Source organism: Watersipora subatra, chromosome 10 (assembly GCF_963576615.1).
Source record: "Watersipora subatra chromosome 10, tzWatSuba1.1, whole genome shotgun sequence".
Lineage (NCBI taxonomy): Eukaryota > Metazoa > Bryozoa > Gymnolaemata > Cheilostomatida > Watersiporidae > Watersipora > Watersipora subatra.
Window position 1 is genome coordinate 10,917,501 of NC_088717.1, and position 8,451 is coordinate 10,925,951.

Here is an 8,451-nt window from a genome sequence, read left to right on the forward strand (position 1 = left end):
CTTTTACCGGAATTGAGCGGTTTAGAGCAGCTATGGCCAAATGGCAAATCTAGACCCAGATCCGAATCTTTCTAGTTTTTTTTGCAAATCTTTCAAGTCGCCTGTCAAAAAAATTTTTTTGGAGTATTTTGTTAAATTTGATTTTGAGAAGTTTTGTAAACTTTTCTTAGAATTTTTGTAAATTCAATGTTTTCAGCAATGCATTTTGTAAATAGCAATCATAGAACACAACTCACAAATACTCATCTTCATGAACTTTAAGAGTCGCTAGAAGTAGCAAAAAACCACATTTTGATAGTTTTGTGAAGTCAAAGGCCCCCCCCCCACTCATCATTCTTTTCACTAATATCAGACATCTTTATTGCAGCACATTCATTCACTGAATTTTAGTCAATTTATTCATGTAAGCAAAAAATTTGATAACGTATTTGGCACATTGTTTTAAGATGTGCATACGTAATTGCAAGTCTACATATGATAAAAAATAAAAATGCACATCTTCAGCTCGTTGTGGATCTTTAACGCGTCAGATTTGGCTGTAACAGATCATGGCCAAAATTATTTGGCCATCCCTGGTTTAGAGCATGGCAGCACAATAGTTGGGTGTGCCAACTTACCTTGAGGTTCCAGATGGCCTGATAAAAATGCACGAAGCCAGGATAGGCCTAGTGACTGGTCAAACTTCTGGCGCAGTTCCCAGCCACTTACAGCATGGAAGAGAGAAAAGTCAAGCAGACATCTGAAGAGAACATTCCATTCCATCAAAAGAATGGGCCAGACGTATACCTCAACCTCTCAGAGACTAGGACCTAAGAAGGAGGTAAAGGAAAAGTAACATATACTGGACCCTCTTCAGAAAAGCTCATTGAGCCAGCTAGAGGTGCTTGGAGCTTTGAGCAGGATGGTTATCAAGCAGCAGTAATCAAGCAGGATGGTTACCTCTTTCCTCACATTGATGACGGCCTTGATGACAAAAACTTTACAATTTGCTAGATTTGGTCTTCAGCAACTGGCAGGTGCTCCTGAATGCTGAGGCACAGGAGAAATGGAATTGGAAGGTATAGACAGCCCGTCGGGCTGACTTCAGCCCTCGCCATCTTCCAGAGATTCATGGAGTCGGTCTTGCGCAATCTTTATTGGCAAATGCTGTTACTCGACCTAGGTGACATCGATGTCATTGCACCAGACAAAGTTGCATAATTGCAAACCAATTGGAATGGCCCAAATCTTGAAGCAAGTGCTCAAAATCTTAGGTATCTAGCAGGAAATCAAAACTTGTATAGCAATTACCACCCACTTGGATTAACAGAAGTCATGGAAGAATTTTTTCATTTTTATGCAGTAGTATAGATCTATCAAATAATAACCCTTTCCTATCCAATTATGAATGTGTCAACTAGCCTGCTATGACTAATTAATTTTTCAAGCAACTTCGATATCAAGACATATGTACATTAAAACTGTGATCGCTTAGTCTAAGATGGTCAGATTTTGTTTTATTTTTATGCATTAAAAAGCAGTCATATTTTCCTATGCAAATGTAATATGTTCTTAGCTATCATCATTTTATTGTACTCTACAGAATCATGGATATGACATAAAACTTTGTATGGAGCTTCATGTGTGCCAAGTTTGGCAAGTGTGATGTGATTTTTAAAAATGTTGTATCAAAATGAAACTTAGCTAGACACCGCATAAATATGTTGTAAGTACGCTTACAAAAATGACAGCAAAACATCTATTAGATCAAGCAAGAGAGCAAAATCAGTACAGAAACTTTAATTTGACAATTACCAGAGTTATCACATCTTACCAAACATTATTGACAGCACAATGTTAAAAGATAAAAATAGCAATTTCACTTAATGACCTATTTTCAGATTCACAATAAAATACTTTTAGGCAAAGACATTAATCACAAATCACGCTCAGTATGACTCGGTACTATGTCTGTGCTATGTCCACTTCCATGTCATGATTGCTATCAAGATCTTTTTGTGATGTTCAGGCTTTTGGTCCATGGTCAGTTAGTCCCAAACTAGCTACATCATCCCCTAAATGCAATGATAAAATGTAAGAAATCCATGTATTTAGTACTTGTTCTACTAATACTATTACAATTACTACTCCTAGTTCCATGAGCAGGATTTTCATTCCACCCTCATAAAAACAGATGCTGAAGTCATTTGATGGCAGAATATTAATATTCACAAAAGAAATCATCAACCTAACTGTAACTGGCTATAAATTTTACAATCACTTTCAATCGATTGACTAGTTGTTGCATTGCTATTGAACCGATAATATAAACTTATTTTGCTCAACTAAATTATTTTTATTTCTACTAACTACTTCGACTCACTTTGTTTTTCTAAATGCTCATCAAAGGTGTAGTGATTTTCATATTTACCATCATCTAATTAAGCTTCATCGCCAGAGCAAATACCAATGCTAGAAGCATTCAAAAAACGACTTTCCGTAATTACCGATAGCAAACAAAATGGCTGCAATCTGTTCGTAGTGCAGTTCTTTTTGAAATGTAAATAAAAACTTCTAAGTGCCTAGCAGACCCTTAGAATCTGAGGTAATCTCTTTCTAAGATTTCTATACATCAATTAAAACAATTATTTTTTTAATGAAATTGCTGGACAGTCAGTAAACTGGCCAAATCGCACCCACTCAGAGTCCCCGTTAATCCAGGATCAAAGTTAAAGGAGCATAACTGCTTCCCGAAAAATCCGGGAGCAAATGTGAAAGGGTTAACCTAAGTGTATGAAATCAAGCTGCAGCTGCTGTTGGTGGTTCCTCTTCATCATCAGTCGGTAAAAGAAAGTGATTAAAACTAATTTTACTGCCACTATATGGTGTGATTCGCCACTACATACTGAACCTGCCTAGATATTCATATTGCTTTTTTAAGATTCATGAAACATTGCCAATTTTCAGGAAACACCCAAGTGCTTCTATTCTAAATGTAAGCTATACAGTAACAACCTTTGTGGTATAACCGCAATTTGAGTAAACTTTGTAAAATGCAAAAGATTGAATAAAGATTTTTGAACTTGACAGAGTTAAAAAAGAAAATATTATTCACTGTTGTACTACACATTAATTTAAAAACAATTCAAACGTGTTTAAAAGGTTATAGAAGTTTGTATGACTTCAGCACTGTACAAGAGCTTTTAAAATAGATTTAGAAAATTGAGTTTGAAACCAATTTTTGTGGACAAAGCTATCTAGTTTCGGAATGTCTCAAGTGGTGTGACATGGCAAATAAATCTGGTGAGAAGAGAGCTGGTGACAAAGAAGTAGAAGCTGAGAAGAGTGGATCAACATCTGCAATGGAGATAGTGTGATAGTTAGACATAAGTAAGTTAAAAACAAATTTGTCAGAAAGCTTAAAAAGTTAATTTTAAAATAGTAGTTGCCAATAAGTTACACCCTAAGCTGTGAATTAGTTTAAAAGATAAGTGTAGCACAATAGAAAAACTGGGTTGTCACACATGGTCTGTAGAATCAAATGCTACCAAGTAACAGTGATTCTTTTCTTTGACAATAACACCTGCAAGCAAAACAGTAGTGGTAAGTTTAGGTTTACTACTAATATTACTACTACTATTACTACTGTTACTACTGTTAGTAATACTATTAGTATTACTACTACTACTATTACTACTACTGCTACTACTGCTACTACTACTACTACTACTATTACTATTATTACTACTACTACTGCTGATCTGCTGCTGCTACTATTACTACTACTACTAGGTACTACTATTAATACTGCTATTAATTCTACTAACTACTAAGCAGTGTAGATCAGTAAGGTGTAGCAAGGTCTGTGGCTAGCAGAAGACAAGTAACTAGCAATTTTCTCCTGTTGCAGACCAGTCTGCCATATCAGTTTTTACAATAGTCAAAGATACTTGGTGAGTGTTAAGTTTTTGAGTATATGGACTGTCTGTGACAGAGAAAAAGAAAACATTCGGTTTCAGATCATCGATGACGTGACTAAAAGCAGAGCCTTTAGTTTTGTCATATTTCACAGTTGATAGAGTAACTGATACTCTCATTTCATAATGATGGTCACATAATGATTTGCCTTAAGAACTAATTTAAAGTAAGAAAAGTAAATGGTGCTTTAATTAAAAAACCTGTCATATTTAAGCAGAATTAATTTTTACTATACAACCAATGTTGTTTTCTCGATAGAAGGTAGGCTGATTTAGTACAACTAACATGTATTGCTTGTGTAGCTTATTGCATTATTACCATATAACCTTTTGTTTTGTGCTCTCTAAGATTGAAAGCTTTATTTTTGAATTCTGACAACAATAATCTACCAGAACCAAGAGTGGTTGCAATAATTTGTAAAAAACCAACAAACGATAACATTAAAAAATCAAACTTGTCCAACAAATACCACGCACCTAAAATAGCAATCATAAAATTAACAATGGTCTAACTAGATGCAACAAAGAAATAAACTCACAACAAAATTTTTAGTTTTCTACAGGCGTAATGTAAAAGGCTACTGTCAATGTAGGATGTATATTGTAAAACGATGTACATGCAAAATTTAGAATCATACATGTTAATGTCAAAGTTGAACAAACTAGCAATTGGTAAAAGATGTTCAAAAACTCTCATCAATGAACAAGAACAACCACTATACAGAACACATAGTTTTTATCATGATACAAGCACAAAATATAGTAGTTGATATAAGATAATATAGTTTATGTTAAGTTTAAACAATAAGAAGGCAACTAATGTTAAAAGTCGAATATTGTCTTGATATACGAGTTGTCGAATACAAGTATCATTTAATCACTTTACTAAAGAGATAAACCTTAAAGATTTAACTTGGATTAACTGTGGCCCTTCTCACTTTAATGAATATCTGGTTCTTTACCTCTGGTAGGTATTTCCGATAAATGTAACAATAGAAAACAACATTCGCTATCCCATAAACTGTTTGAGAAAATAGGGCGGTCCATTCAAAGGCTAGCTTAAGTCTTTTATCTTTCAAAGCAAACACAGCAGCCGGATACATGAGCACTGGAACCAAGGTTATATAAAACATCAAGCAGATTCCCAAAATGTACTTTGTAGCATTTTTTATATCTCGATTTGGACGACTTCCAACAGGTTGACGATTCATTTTCATTAACTTCTTCATCACCAATGCCAAAAAACTGCATTGCATGCTACAGGAATAAAAAATTGGAGTAATCCTACTAACTCCATGTATGGATTTTCATTAAAACATAAGATGCTGCCGAATACCTCATCAAAACAAACAAATTCTGGAATTGATGAGAAGCCAATGCTGATGGTCAGACAAAGAATGACACCAGCAATTGAGAGTTTACCAATGTTAGTAGTAACTTTAGATGAGTTGTAGTCATGTGGCCGACGAATGGCGTAAAATCGATCGACACTTGCCATCATAAGTAAAAAGTAACGAATAACTGTTGCTGCTGTTGTGGCAAAAGCTACTAATGCGTTCAGAAAGCTGCTGTCATAAGTCCAGAGAAACTCTTTGAAATAGCAGCTGGTACACACACCATATGCAAAACTTTGAAAGGCATCAGCAGACGTGATTCCAATGAGAATGTAGTTGTAGCCTATTTTCTCAGAATCGGATGTAATTTCAAGTCCAATGAGATGAAGAATGTTTATAATAAAGCCTGTAGTATAAAGCAATGTAGATAGACTAGACAGAGAAGCGTCACACAGCAAAGTTGAATTTAAGCAGTTCATTGCAACTCGTGTTGACTCTGCTGATGTTCCAACTGAGCTGGTTACTTCTCTGGAAAAATAAAGTTTCACGCAGAAAATCTTAATTATAATAACGCACAGTGAATATTGATTTAGCTCCTATTTGTGATTTAAAGACGATGTTTTAGAAGGATTAATATACTTTAATAAATTACTTGCTCTGCAGTATTTGATATTGTGACGTATTATTAATGTATGCTGCAGTGTTAGTTTTAATGAGTTTTGGGGTAAATGGAATCTGCTTTATTTTTTGCCATACTTGATAACTGATGCTACTTGTTCATATGGCATGCACATGATGATAAAAAATATAAAATAAATTTAGCTTTTCTATATAGTGCTTGAATAAATAATGTCATCACAATGATTGCTTTAGTCTCATCAAATTCTTTGCTATAACATATGAGGTAGAATACTTAAGAGTCGGACCTAAGAGCATGTAAAGCAGCAAACGGACTACTATCAACTATTTGCAGCAGTTTTTATGTCTAGATGAGGTACATTTCAGCAGATTCCAACTGTTGAAGTTCACTTTGTTACCTTCTGCATCACCAAAGTTTAAACACAAAATTAAGTATTGTTGAGAGAATAAATCGGTATAGAGCTACCATAGTCAGATTCTCATGTAAATGAAAGATGACAAAGAATTGACTAAGACTTACTTATGTAGGTAGAAAGTATTGACTATTTATTGGTCTTGAGGCAATCTCTCCAAACAGCAGCTAGTGCAGGCTGAAGCTGTACTGTCTTGAAAATGATGAATAAGTCTCTTTTTTCTTTGATTTGGATGCGGTTTTTAGTTTGATCAGATGGAAAACGTTTAAGATAGAGGGGGTGATATAAATGGGTGCAGTTCTACAGACCAAAGCCTCACACACTAACCTTTCGTTACCATTTCATTGTGACTAGTATTGGCTCAGGCAATGCTAGAACTGACATGAGAACATGTCTGGAAGTGAAAAAATTATTTATTAAAAAAAGTCTTTTAGAATAACTTACAATAATATTGATCTTGTTCTTCCATCAATTTATATAGTGATATGATAGAAAATCTAGTAACCTGAAATAAACTATTTACTGATGTACGTCAAACTAGAATAGCTTTTTTCTTCACATTTCTGTTTTTTGTACTAAATGCCTAATGTTATTTTGTTATTCATGTGCATTCGTACTAATGTCACCTTTGAAACCCCAAGCAGTATTGATCTACTCATCTATGTCATAGGTAACTATAACCCTTTTTAGTGTACCTTAAAAGAAGTTGTTCCTTTTGTGTGTGCTGGTAAAGTGTGGTTTGCTCTCCCTGTGTTATTACACCTATACACTGTTGGTACACATGTATACATGTGGCTGGAGGCTTCAGTACATGTGTATACACATGCTATACAAGGGAATACATATTTGTACATAGGGATACACAGGTTTTGTGCACACATGTATACACAATAGGTGTATACAGTGGCGAGCCACTGTATGATGAGTATACACATCTAGCATAAGGCTGAGTAATGGACTCATTCATATGTACCAGTACAGGTTTGGGACACAGGTCCAAAAAATTTCAGGACACTATGCCAGGTGTGTATGGGTTCAGAGTGGGCAACAACTGTTTTTGACTGGGTCACCTCAGCACTGCATAGGTACACATACTCCCAGATCTATACATGTCTGTTTTTTATTATAATCATAATCAAATTGTACCTCTGTCAGGTAAACCCACTGTTCAGATGTTCCTTTCATCCTTAATTGTAATCCAAACTTAAGAATCATTGTGTGGTCTTAGCGTTGCATAGTTACACACATTGAAGATTACGTTAAACATGTTACTGAAATCAAATCCAACCTCTGGGCCGGGTAAACCTACAGATCGTTATGTCAGAAGAGGCTGCTTTCACCTGTTTGGCATAAATTTGGTTACAACAAGTAACTCTTCTATTATGTTTAAAAAACAATCACATTGATCTCCACCATGAGTAAAGTCATACTCTAGGCAATTTTGACTGGTAGGGGAGATTGACATGTTCCTGTTCGATGAGAACAATAAGGGTAATCAATTAAAGTATTTTTGATCGTTATTTCACATTTATACATTGACAACAAATACTATTATATACTATACACTATATCAAACTTTGTAATCCTTAGAAATGTCATATATTAGTAGTATGTAGAGAGCAGATCTACACAAAAAAGTGACGGATCCAGCGGGGGGATAGAAAAAGGGGGTTGCGAATTAAATTGGCTAGGGGTGTAGATTGAATTGCGTGGAGTTGAATGAGATGTTGGGGTTTGGGGGGAAATTGTGGTGTAGAGTAGGGGGTTGAATTCAAGGGGGTATGGATCCGCTCCCGGCGTAATCGGCGGATTATCTGTGGATGAGTCATCCGATTAGTGGGGGATGAGTCATCCGATTAAACGTGGATTATCGCGGGATTAGTCGGGGGAATCGTTGCGGATTAGTCGGCCGAATCATCGCGGATTATCGGTGGATTAGTGGGGGGTGAATATCTGGGACATCGAGGGCTGGTTGGTTTTCCGGAGTGGATCTCGCGGATTATCGAGGAGAGCGAGAGATTACCGGATGAGTGAGGGGGTTAATATCTGGGACACCGAGGGGTTGATTTTCCGGAGAATGTTATATATTTGGTTGAATGAGAGATAAGT